This window comes from Columba livia, chromosome 7, assembly GCF_036013475.1.
Source record: "Columba livia isolate bColLiv1 breed racing homer chromosome 7, bColLiv1.pat.W.v2, whole genome shotgun sequence".
In the NCBI taxonomy this organism is placed as follows: Eukaryota; Metazoa; Chordata; class Aves; order Columbiformes; family Columbidae; genus Columba; species Columba livia.
The window spans coordinates 32964066-32976531 of NC_088608.1; positions in this window are offsets into that span (position 1 = coordinate 32964066).

Genomic DNA, 12466 nt, shown 5'->3' on the forward strand with positions numbered 1-12466 from the left:
CCTGCAATCCCTTCCTCCCCTGCCTCACCAACTGCCCTCAGCTCCTAACTCCACCACCACCTTATCAATTCTCATCTCTCACACTTACTATCTTCTGTTTTCCTCTTTCCTTATCAGCTTTCTTGTGCTATAGGTGAGATCTCCTGCTGCTGTCTCCATATAATCTTCGGTGCAGCAGTCTGTGTCAGAAACATCTTCTCCTATGCAGGTCCCCATCTGATAAATCTAAACGCCTCCCCAGGACTCCCTTCCCTGCGCAATAAGTCATCTTTAATCAAAGCGCCAGTCCAAATATTTCGGGGTTTTTTTTGCACAAAGGTAATTTTGTTGGTGTTGTTTTCCAGCCTTCCCATAAAACTGGCCATTTTTTATCAGCACAGCTGGCTGGGAAGCATGACTCATACATAAATTACCACTTTTACTGCATTCCTTCCCTTTGTCAGCCCTTCTGCTGTCAGCGACGTGGGGCAGGACCATTATTCTTCTGTGTTTAGCAAACACTCTACACATAATGGGCGATACTGTAAATAAATGAAAATAAGACCTGAAATAAAATGAAAGCTGACTGACAGGAATTTTGTGAAAGCATATGAGCTTTGCAGGTTTTTAATCAGCCATGCGGCACTGGTACATGGCATTTACAATGGCTCCGCCGTACTTCCAGAGTGTTAAACAGGATCGCAAGGGGATAGCAATGGAAAACAGGTCTTTAGCTCTTTTACCCTTGGCTCACTTCAGCTGATTAAGAACGACCTGTGCCTTATAGGCTGAGAAGTGCCATGTAACTTGTGACTGGCACAAAATGATGGATGGCCTGGCATTTACTGCTTAATAAGAATTTCCTCCTGGAAAACCGGGGGAAGCGGTAGAAATTAATGCTAAGGAAGGGCAGGCTGCAGGAGATGTCAAAGTGAAAACTGATGGGGGAAATTTCAAAAGACAAGTTGGCCCATCGTTAGTGAGTGCAGGAGTTTGTAAAAATGCGCAAACAAATTTTGATCATGTCGTAGAGAAGACAACAAAGGTGAAAGGCAAGGACTGCAAAAACTAGCAAGTGCTAATCGAAGCACAACTGAAAATCAGGGGAAAACAGTCAAACTCACAGGGCTGCAGTGTTTCAGGTACTGGGCAGAAGTAAAAAAAATGAGTAGCAAGACAAAAACAAAACTAGTGCACTGCATGATACAGCTCCAACGGGGACATCAAACTAGCATGAATAGTATTACACGGTATGATTTGTAGGAGAAATAGCAATGTTTTCACAGTGCCAACAATAAGGGGCTTGTGGATGCACATGTGTTTGAAATGGATGTTGTTTGTGTAGCACTCCCTACCTCAAACACTTAAAACTTTCAAGTTAGGTTTGCAAACTGTGAAACTGGCTTGAAAATTAACTGTGTTTACACACTCCATATATTCTAAATGTCTGCTTTCTAGTTTTCAACCTTCGTGCAACTTTCAGTCACAACTTTTGGGTTTCTGCAGTAACTGAACTAGAGCTTCATTTTCTGAAAAATGAGAAGAAAAAACCCCAAACAAAAAAAAACAAACAAAACCAAACTACCAAGAGTCTTGTCAACCTCAGAAAAAATCCAAACCACTGACTATTGCAAGATCTGCAGTAAAACCATGCAATCAGCAAAAGCCAGCTGCAAACCAAGTAACAATGAGTCTTTGGACAAAGGAGAATACAAATACAGATGTCAGTGAAGAGGTGAAATCAGAAGATGGGAAACGACTGGAAGGAATTGATCTAGTGGCGGCTGGTTCAGATGAGCACAGATCAGCAGCTTTGAGGCACCTTGTTAAGACAGGTCCTTTCTGCCCAGCTCAGAATGCAGACTGGTCTGTGGGGAAGGAAACCAGTAGAGCCTAATGCATTCAGGTGAGTTTCAAATGTCTCCAAGAGAAGGAGACTCCACAACCTCTCAGGTTACAATGGAACTTTGTTTCATGTATGAATAATACTTTATCCTGCTATTATTTCCCTATACTGAGTCTAAACTCATTTACCAAACAGCCAAGCAGCTCAGATCAAATGTGAAAGAAGGAAGATGTTACAGTCTGTTTATTGGCTGCTAGTGTCCAGTTGTGCAGCAAACCTTTCGTAGGAAGAATGGCGAACTGCAACAAGGCTTTTGTTAATAATGTGGAAACTTTACGGATTAAACACGGAAGGCTAAATCTACTCCCTACTATAAACCCCGGTGTGTGATGGTAGAAGCTGCTCCAGTTGTCACACTGGAGCTCTGCAACAGAGCTGGAGATGGGACTTCAAATGCTGGACTTCCCACAGCCTTGGCCTTTATCCCTGCTTCTTTGGGAACACAAGGAAACCGACAAAACGCAGCATTTAGGGTCTTCCCTATGCCCAAGAGGCTTAGAAGAGGATCTCTTTAGCCTAAAACGTCTCTGAAGAAAAAAGCTGCCCTCTTTACAGATGGGATGATGCTGATGATACAGTGAAACTAGGAACAGTGGATCAGTAAAGGAGGGGTATGGCAGAAAAACGTCAAAACTGAAAAAGAAAAGGACAGGATGTGAAGAATTAACCATCCTTTCCCCAAACTGTAACATTAGACCGGAATCTCTAGTGTTCAGCCAGGGGTAAAAAACATTTCACATAATTCAATCACATGTATTCTTAACTCCTAGTCTCAGCATCCTCCTTGCTATGGTTTACAGCATCAATGGGATTTGATGCTGCCTAACATGGGGATTTCAGTCCCTTGCAGGGATTAATCTAGAAAAGAAGAACTCCCCATGTTCTATTTAAAGGATTTTTATCTCACCCGTTGTGATTAAACCACCTCTTGCCTGGAGAAATCTTCCCTCATATGTTTGTTATAATGCTGATGTGTGCTTGTGAGATGAGTTAAATGGACATGACCAATCCCAAGCAATTATTTTTCAAAGTTCTGACAATGTGTGCATTTATGTGAAAAACAGTGTAAATAAAAAATAATCCTACTCTCTCATCTCTGCAGAGATAGCTAAATGTTGCATGCTGTCAGCTACATTTTACGTTTTGGGAATTCTGTCCCCAGCATGTTTGCTTCTTTTCAACTACATTAAATTCGTGAACAAAACACAGCAAAATAAACTGAAGTGCTAACCTGTTCTTATTAGTCACTCAAGTCTTATAAGACAATGGGATGAGGCCATAATTATGTGATTAATGACATTACCATTAATTAAAAAACCGGGCTGGAGAAAACATTAGTTAGGTAAATTGAAGAACACAGTTGAAAGTCTGTAGTTGTGCAGGAAATCCCATGAATTTCCCTCAAGCCCTGATGCCTTGGCCTGAGTCCCAGGCTCAGTTTTTACCAGTGAACTCATCTGGGGCCAAAATTGTCACCCTCCGTGCATCTGTTAATTTGGCTGAGGAAAGCAGCTCTGCCTGTTGGGTGTCACTGGACTGCCGGCTCCTATGGCACAGAGGTGGGTGCTGAGGGACTCCTTCTCTGAACCAGTTTATGCACAGAGCCAGCGGTACCTCCTGCCCACGCAGAGCGCACTGGGAGCTGCGGGGTGACAAACCTGAACCCTGCCAAAGGACCACAGCTGCTCTCCCAGAGCGACCGAGGGCTGACACGTACGCTTCCTGTGATCTGATGGATGTCAAAATAGAACTTGATTATTATAACTGTTTCCCAAGAGCCCTGCTTTCTGCTCTGTCCCACTCTTCTTCCTCCTTGCCACTACAATTTCCAGTGCCTACACCCACAAAATTCAACCTACAACAGCCTGTGGATACACAGAGGGTTAAAATCCCAAAAGAAAGCAAGCACTAGAAAAGCAAAGACTTTGAAGAACACAACAACAGTCTTTAAAAGAACATTATAAAGCTTCCGCCCTTGCCCAACTCTCCACAGAATTAAAGCATGGCTGATAGCTCCAGTGACTCCAGAACAAGAGCTGCTCTGAGCCACAGGGTCACAGTTTCACAGAATCACACAGAATCACAGAATGTTAGGGACTGGAAGGGACCTCTAAAGTTCATCCAGTCCAGTCCCCCTGTTGGAGCAGGAACACCCAGATGAGGTTACACAGGAAGGTGTCCAGGTGGGTTTGAATGTCTCCAGAGTAGGAGACTCCACAACCCCCCTGGGCATCCTGTTCCAGTGTCTGTCACCCTCACTGAGAAGTTTCTTCTCAGATTTAAGTGGAACTTTTTGTGTTCCAGTTTGAACCCATTACCCCTTGTCCTATCATTGGTTGTCACCGAGAAGAGCCTGGCTCCATCCTCGTGACACTCACCCTTTACATATTGATAAACATTAATGAGGTCACTCCTCAGTCTCCTCCAAGCTAAAGAGCCCCAGCTCCCTCAGCCTTTCCTTGTAAGGGAGATGCTCCACTCTCTTCATCATCTTTCATCAATACCTGAAATGCAGGGAGACAACCAAAAACTAGTGTGAAGTAAAGGTGCACTATTGCAAAGCCAGTGCTAATCCTCCTCTCGCCTCAGAGAGGTCAGACCCAGCCACCTTCTTCACCACTGATCCACAGGCACCAACAAGTCAGGACACAGTTTTGCACGCTGGCAGGAGCCATGAGCAGCATTGCAACTCTGCTGCTCCAGGGTAATTAGTACCTGCCTCAGCTCTCCCTAATGAGGGGTGGTATTTGTCATCCCCATCCCGAAAGCTCCCTGCTTCTCACAGGTGGATTTGCCACATCCAGGCAAGCAGATCCTGCGCCTACAACTAATGCAACTCAGTCCTGCCCGGGGCTTTTCGTCAACAGATTTCAACTGCGCTGCAAATGCAGGCACGTTGTTGCCCCTTGTTCACACGCAGGGAAACACAAACAACCAGCACTTAATTCACACAGGATTATTGTGCAGGAAGCAGAACTTGCATTTCCCAAATCCAGAGCTGGGCGAAACCTACTCAAAAGTTTCCCTGGGGACCCCAGTTAATGGAATAGTAAATTCTGAATATAACTAAAATGTTATGTGGAAATTGACACTGTTTATTCTAGAACCTGGAAATATTCATTTTAAGGCTTCCTTGAACAATTTCAAATACTAGCTTTGTAATGAAAGCTGAAAACTTGGCTTTGATTGAGGTGCAAAATAAGAAGGTTTTATTTAATGATGTTTTCCGGGAAAAAAAATCCCCTTCCTTTTCCTGTCATTCCTAGTCATAAAACTTCAGCGAGATGATTTGAAAAGCCAGACTTTGTCCTGTTGCGAGTGGAGACTGAGCAAGGAAGGTCAGAACAGAAAGGAGCCACAACTGCTTATGAATGCAGGGCACACAGGATAACAGCCTTTCAGAAAGCACAAGAAACTCCTGAGGAATCCAAAGCCGCTGAGTTTTGAACACAGAAAACAAACAACATTTATTTTCATTTTTTATCTCCATAATTATTCATTAATATGTTATCCATGTTTCTAAGGCCAAAATACAGTGACCTGGTCCAGTTTCTTGGGAGGAAAAAAAAAAAGACTAAGTGATTTATGCAAAAATGTTTTGCTCTCTCTTTCCTTCTGTGTTTTTGGTTTGGTTTGGTTTGGTTTGGTTTGTTGTTGTTAAAATGAGGCGATGTGTAAAATCAGCAAAATCTGAAAATGGATGATTTGCTGCAACCAAGAACATCTTCTATTAGAACAGAAACATCTGCCAGCTAGAGACTGCTCCAAGCATTCACTGGCCGTGGCACTGAGTGATGTGTGATGCTGGACATGTCTCTTCATACAACCCTGTTTCTTTTTCCACCCTCCTATTTGGCCATGATTTCTATTCAGATCACAAGGTCTTGCGGCAAGCCCTGTTTTTATCCTATATCCCAGCTCTCCGGGGTCTGGATCACCGTTGGCTCTAATGTAACACGCACAAACAACCACCTATGACATTCTTTCCAGGAGAGACTCCTTGTGCTACCCTTGGCAAGCTGCTGTTTTTTAAGGCATTCTGCAAAATGGCAGCTCTGTCTACATTTGCTGTCAGGTCTCTTGTGAGCCTGTTAGCAATCCTGCACACTTTCCTTTGTCCCCCAGTGCACTGGGAATGAATAGAGGCTCACAGCACTTGCCCTTCCCTGTAAGCCAGGCCCTGGATATTAGACAGAAAGGTGAGCAGAAAGTTTGATGGAGCTGAGGGAGAGGGTTTGTGCCTAAACCCTGCAAAACCAACACCAGCCAGTCTTCCACTGAAGGGAAATTACTTTTTCCTCCCTGTCTCCAGAGCCTCTCTCTTCTTCACACAAGTGTCTCAGGGACTTTTTGGACCAAAGATAAGTGAGGCTGGGTTGCTATATGCCTGAGTTCCTTCTTCATCTGTTGCAGGTTCTCTCACCAAGCTCCACTAATTTCCAGATGCTTCTTGACTCTTTACAATCAGCCTTGACTCTATTTGCATTTGCACTAAGAAAAACTCCTCAATGATGATCTGCTTTGCTTTTTGCTATAGATCCCATATGCTCTACAACAGATGATTCCTGGTGGACAGAAAACTATAATATGTCACTTGTCCCTCCAGGCCCTTGCTGAGAGACAGGACAACACCCCACCCAGGGAGCATTTCATCATCTCCCAGATGCTGTCAGAGCAAATTCCAAATATCCAGGGAACACAATGAATTAGCATGCAAATTGAATCCTAAGCCAAGATTCATGTCACTGTCATCTTTATGTATTAGACTGTAGATCATGAAAGGAATTATGTTTCAGCTGGCTAATTAAGTAAACATGAAGCAAATAAAGGGTAGCAGACAAGGAGTAGGGTCTAGGAGCCTGGGCTCAGGTATTGGCTGAGGCAGAAAATCCTTGTGTGACAACAGGCAAGTTTGTTAGGGGCAGTTTGAAATGCACAGATGACAATGGGAGGCAATTAGCAAGACCTTGAGATGGACTCTTGTCAAAGTACAACACAGATTTCCACTTCCTCTGTCATGGAATCATAGAATCTTTTTTGTTGGAAGAGACCCCCATCGAGTCCAACCATAACTTAACTCTGGTACTAAACCATGTCCCTAAGACCCTCATCCAGAGCAGTACGCTGAAACAAGAGGACTGTGAGATAAGTTAAATAAAAGGCTTGAGAGCAAAGGTTCTCCCTGCCTTCTGTGTACAGGCTGGGGTCTTCCAGAAGGTCTTTCCCAGCACGTGACTCAGCCCAAACCCTAGAGCACTCAGGCAGCTAGAGCGAGCACACTTCAGTCTTATCCGGGGAAACCATAGCCAAAAGACGGGGAAACCAGCCAGACTGCCTGTTTCAAAAACAAAGGTGCCGTGTTTCACATAGGCATCTTTTGATGCTTCCCCTCTGATGCCAGAAAACCATTCCCCATTTGAACTGCCCCAGCGCTCTCTAGTGGGAGCCGGTCCCTGCACAGCCCAGCAGCATCCCTGGAACACAAAGTCATCTCATCAAAGTGTCCAAAGAGCTAGGGGCAAAGGGAGACCACTATAAAACCAGCTCCACTGGGGAAGGGTCAATTATTTCAACAGTCAAATTAGAGAAAAGGTAAAACAGTCTGGTATTATCTGAGGATAACATAATTTCTTCAAAACTACAGCAAAAAAAACCCCACAAAATTATTTTCCCCTTTCTTTTTAATGGGAATTCTTCCTTTCACTTTAATAGCTCAAGTAAACATGCAAAGAAACTCAAAGTGGTGAGGTTTGTTTTTTTTTTTTTTTACTACGAAACCCCTATTTGCAATTACAAACAGACCTGTTCAGTCACACCCTTCAAGCGGCATCTTTCTCCCACACCTGCATCCTGTGCCTCAGCAACATAAAACCGCTGCCTCCACCTTGCTCAGCTGGGATTGTGCTGAGGGACACAGCCTTTCTGTGCGACACCACTCTGTCCCTTTGCTTACACATCAGAGGCTGGTTCCTCACCCGCCAATACAGGGTTTCACACTCTGAGATTTCATTGTCTCACTGCACAGTGGTTTCAGACAATAGAGCAAACACCAATTCGCTAAGAGGAGAAACTATTTCTTACCTTTTTATTATCATTATTCTTTCTATGCTTGGATAGGAACAAATCTTTGTGAGGAAAGGAATGGGAACATTCAGAAAATAAATTGTTGTTCGGTTTATGCACCTTTGGGTCTCATTCATAAACCAGAGCATTACGAGAATAACTCAGGTTGAAATGTGCAATATTTATTCTATTAGAAGGCAATAGTTTCTTTGGCAGGAAAAGCATTAGAAAGTGATATAAAAGGTTTGGGAAAACCGACCACTTACGTTGCTGCTTGAACATAACCTTCAAGTCCCAGGTCGAATTGTCCACGCAAAGCTCTTTGGTGTCTCCGAACCTCAGCTAATAGGCTCGTCATCATCTCTGCAGCTACGTGGGACCCTGATCACGGATTTACAAGGACAGCTGCCAGACAGCATGCCAGCCCCACGTATGTGATTTAAACAGGACCTCCAAGGAACACAGTGAAACAAAAGCTGCGCTAAGCTGATAAGGGTTGAAAAAGAAACTCAAAATGCATCACAGCTCTGGAGTTTCTCAGTTATTGTGGAGCATTCCCGGTGAGCCTGCTCATCAGCTCAACTGCTGGAGTTACCCCAGAGATTTGGTAGCTGGTGGCAAGTGACGTGGGCTGTGTGACACAGCTTTCTAACAAGGCTCAACTGAGCACCACTTAGCAGCTCTTCTCCCAGAATACACCAAAAAGACTTCACCCCATGGTTCTCACAAACCCTTAAAGCAAAAGGCAGATAAACCAGAAGACTGGATATAGCACTAACCATTGAGAAACACCCTGTACTAAACTGCACTCCCACCTCTATTGTTGTGTAACATCTGAGACAGGGCATTTGAAGCCTGCTTGAGCATGCACCTTCATGAGTACTCAACTCTGAGGTAAGTAATCCCATAATACTGAGCGTAGGGGTATATACAAGTGCTTGCAAGACTGTGATCTCTGCAAGACTGGAGAAACTGAGGCCAAGTGTCTGGCAAACAGCATCCTGAAGGAAGATACCTTATCCCAGAACAATGCAAATGATAGCAGTGCCTCTTGTGAACACAAGAGCTTCCTCACACTTCTTTGTTTCCCATTTAAATAACTGTCAGAGAAGAAAACAGGAGTTTGAGTAGGACAGAGATGTATGTATTTGTCTTACATCACGCTTGATACCACCGTGATGAGATGGTGCAATCACAGTTTGAAGGCAGCTCAGAAAGGGCAGGAAGAGGCAAGAGGTTATTTCTATGTGAAAAGAGTGTGGGAAGGTACAGGAATGAAAGCAGGGCCTGGTTAAGGAAAATAAACTTGATACAACAAAGAACTTCAGAGTTGAAGACTGTTTTTATACAGGCAGAGATGCCCACAATAGCACACCTTTCCAAAGCAGCGTCATGGCAATGAGCCGCATTTACTGGGGTGCGGCCGATGCAGATCGGATCACTGTTGTACCACTCACCACCAATGACACTTCAACTCCTCAGCCAAGGTTGCCCCAAACCAGACAAACCAGGGACCTTGGTTTCCTACATTTCAGCTGAGTCTCCCTTTGTCCACTGCCAGGTCCAGTTCATCCCTCTGCCAGACCCCAAGCAGCTGCAGTATTAGCTGGAGAAACTCAGCTTGTTGGCTTCCTACCCTGACAAATTAATACATAGCCAAATTAACCTGTTTTCTCTATGCTCCTCCAGAAGTGCTACATGGCAAAAAAAAACAACAGAGAACAGACTTACAATAGAGACTCGGAGCCAAGCTGGAAAGCATTGCTATTACTCCCTGCAGTCTCAAGAGAAGAGAATCTAGGGTATTGTCTTGACAACAGCAAATCCAGGAATGCCATTCCTTTTGTATGTCTCTATTCAGCTTCATCCTCTTTTTACTTCCCTTTATTAACACAGCAGAGTACATTACTAATTAAGCCTGATTTTCTTTCTTGGATGTAGGCCCTGGTATGATTTAGAAACAACCTTAATCTGGTATTTGTAATTCTAGTATTTACCTCTTTCCATGATTGTCAATATGATGTTAGTGCATTCTTGGCTCAGGATGAGCTTTTGCAATGGTTTAAAACACCACGAAAAACTCCAGTGAGACCTCAAATCTATTGGATAGATGAGAGGGCATGAGCAGAGCACAGGGTATTTGAATAGCCTTTAAATGTCACCAAAACCAGTTAATTAGTTAAGCTCTATAAAGCAAAACTAAGCCTTTGGGGTGGCAGACTCTTTGTTTTCCCTGCATGGCCATCCCAAAACCAGGATATATCTGTCATATCCAAATCCACACACCCCTCTAGCGCACAGACAGAATGTCCCTTCTAGGACTTCAATCCAAGAGAGGGCACAGGGTAAACCCAAACCGCCCCCTGCCACGCAAGCCCCTGCGCAAACAGGAACCTCATCTCATGTGCCAAGGGACAACAAACTGCTGGAGAAGCTAAAAAGCAAGTGCCACTGCTTAGGCTGGTAACGCCACTGTTTTTCTAAAAGCGGTAGCAGCCCTGTCCTCTTGTGCCCAGGCTGCCATGGCCACCCGCTCGCACACAGCTTCTGCAGCATCACAAAACACCCTGCTTCACCAACAGCTTCTCAGGCACTGCACCAGAATACACAATTGTTCTCCAACGTTGGATAAGTATGCAGAGCTCTGCTGAATTTTTCATTTTCACATATATTAATCATCCCCAAAGCCCACCTTAGCTGTACAGATCGGTACTCTTTGTACAACTTCTATTCTCTCAAAGGTGTGTATTTTCATAATGGTAGTGCTCATGTACCACTTAACAGTATATTTTCATTTGGCCCCAGCCACACTTAGGAGCAGTAATTTATTACTGCTTGTCACCAGCTGCTACTAAGAGTAATACATATACTGGGTTTATTTAGTGTGTTTAGTATTTCTTGCTTGACTCTTTCTTACGCAGACAATACTGCCTAAGCCTAGAGATTCACAAATCAAATCAGACAAATTTCTGGGCCTTACAGCTGCACCGACTTTACACTTCCCAGCTTTTCATCTTCAAGATCTAGAAAATGTCATTTATTTGTTCTTTTTAAATGATTGTATAGGGCCTAATGCAGCCTGCCTGCTCCAGGAGATGCCATGTGTACAGTGAACACCTACGTGGATGATGAAAACACAAGAGAAGTAGGTGGGGATGTCCCAGGGGCCTGCCCATGCTGGCTTTATTGCTCAAGGACCTGATTAAAAACCCATATATCAGGCCGCTACCACCCCAGATGTAACACGTGTAAGGGACGTGTACATTATATGATGGCAACCAGGTCTCACCATGCTAGACCTGATAGCTGAAAACATTTGCTGTTTTTCTGGGCGATGCTCCCCGCTGGGAATGGGAGCACTGACCGTGTGCTACCAAAGTGACAGGACAGCCATAGAGAGGCCTCATGCAAACACTGGGAGGGCAACGGGCAGGGGATGTGCTGCAAATTACCTGCAGAGATCCCTACCTGCAAAGCAGGGTGGGTTGCAGCTGTGCCACTGCTGGACTTTAACCCTACTGGGGTGGACAGGGGCACAGCGATTTTAACCAGCAATGTTAAAACCAACATGTTCTGTCACCGCTACCTGTCAACCACAAGCCAGAACGAAAACAAGAAAAACTCTTTTGCAAGGAGTTCCAGGAAATTTGCAGGCCTGTAGGAGACAAAATCTCTCTCTGTTAACTCCACTTACAGAGAAAAATAAAAATCAAACAAAGAGAAGAGAAGCATTATTTTACTATTTGCAAGCTTAATTTTTTACCTCAGACTTGGTAAACAAGCGTTTTGTCTTTGTCCCCGCTCGTCAATAGATTGTAAGCTCTGCGAGACGATTTTCTACTGATGAAATTCCAATGAGCATTTCTGCAAAAAATTAATTGTCCTTATTGCACCACCTTTCACTGCAATGAGGTATTGCCTCACCTACACCTCATTTTTCACCTGCCTAGTGAGTGAGTTTCCTGTCACAAAAAGGACCCACAAAACCTTGCGCCCTGGCCTGAAGGTGCTTGGCCTGTGTGTACCACACTTGTGGCCACCCACCTGTCCCCAGTGGGACCTGGCGAGTGGAGATACCACCAGCTGCTGCCCCCTCCTCACCCCAGCACTGCTGCCTGTTTGCAGAGCTTTCCCCCGTTGTAGCACGCTGTGCACATCTAGTGTGCTGCACACGCATAGCCATGTGCAATGCATGTATGTTTGCATACATGCACAGCCATGTGCAATGTAAATGTGCATAAATGTACAGCCATGTGCAATGCATGTATGCACGTGTACATAAATGCACAGCCATGTCCAATGCATGTACATACGTGCACATACACGCAGTGAAGGTTCACATGCACGCTGCACACGTGCAGCACTGCAGCTGCTGTGCACACGTGTTGCACACCGAACACGCATGTGCATCCCACAGACACACACGTGTTGCACAGACACTCCCGATACCGGGGCACCCACAGCTCTCCCGGGCACCGCACATCCCGTGTTGCACACGCATATGCACTGAACATACAT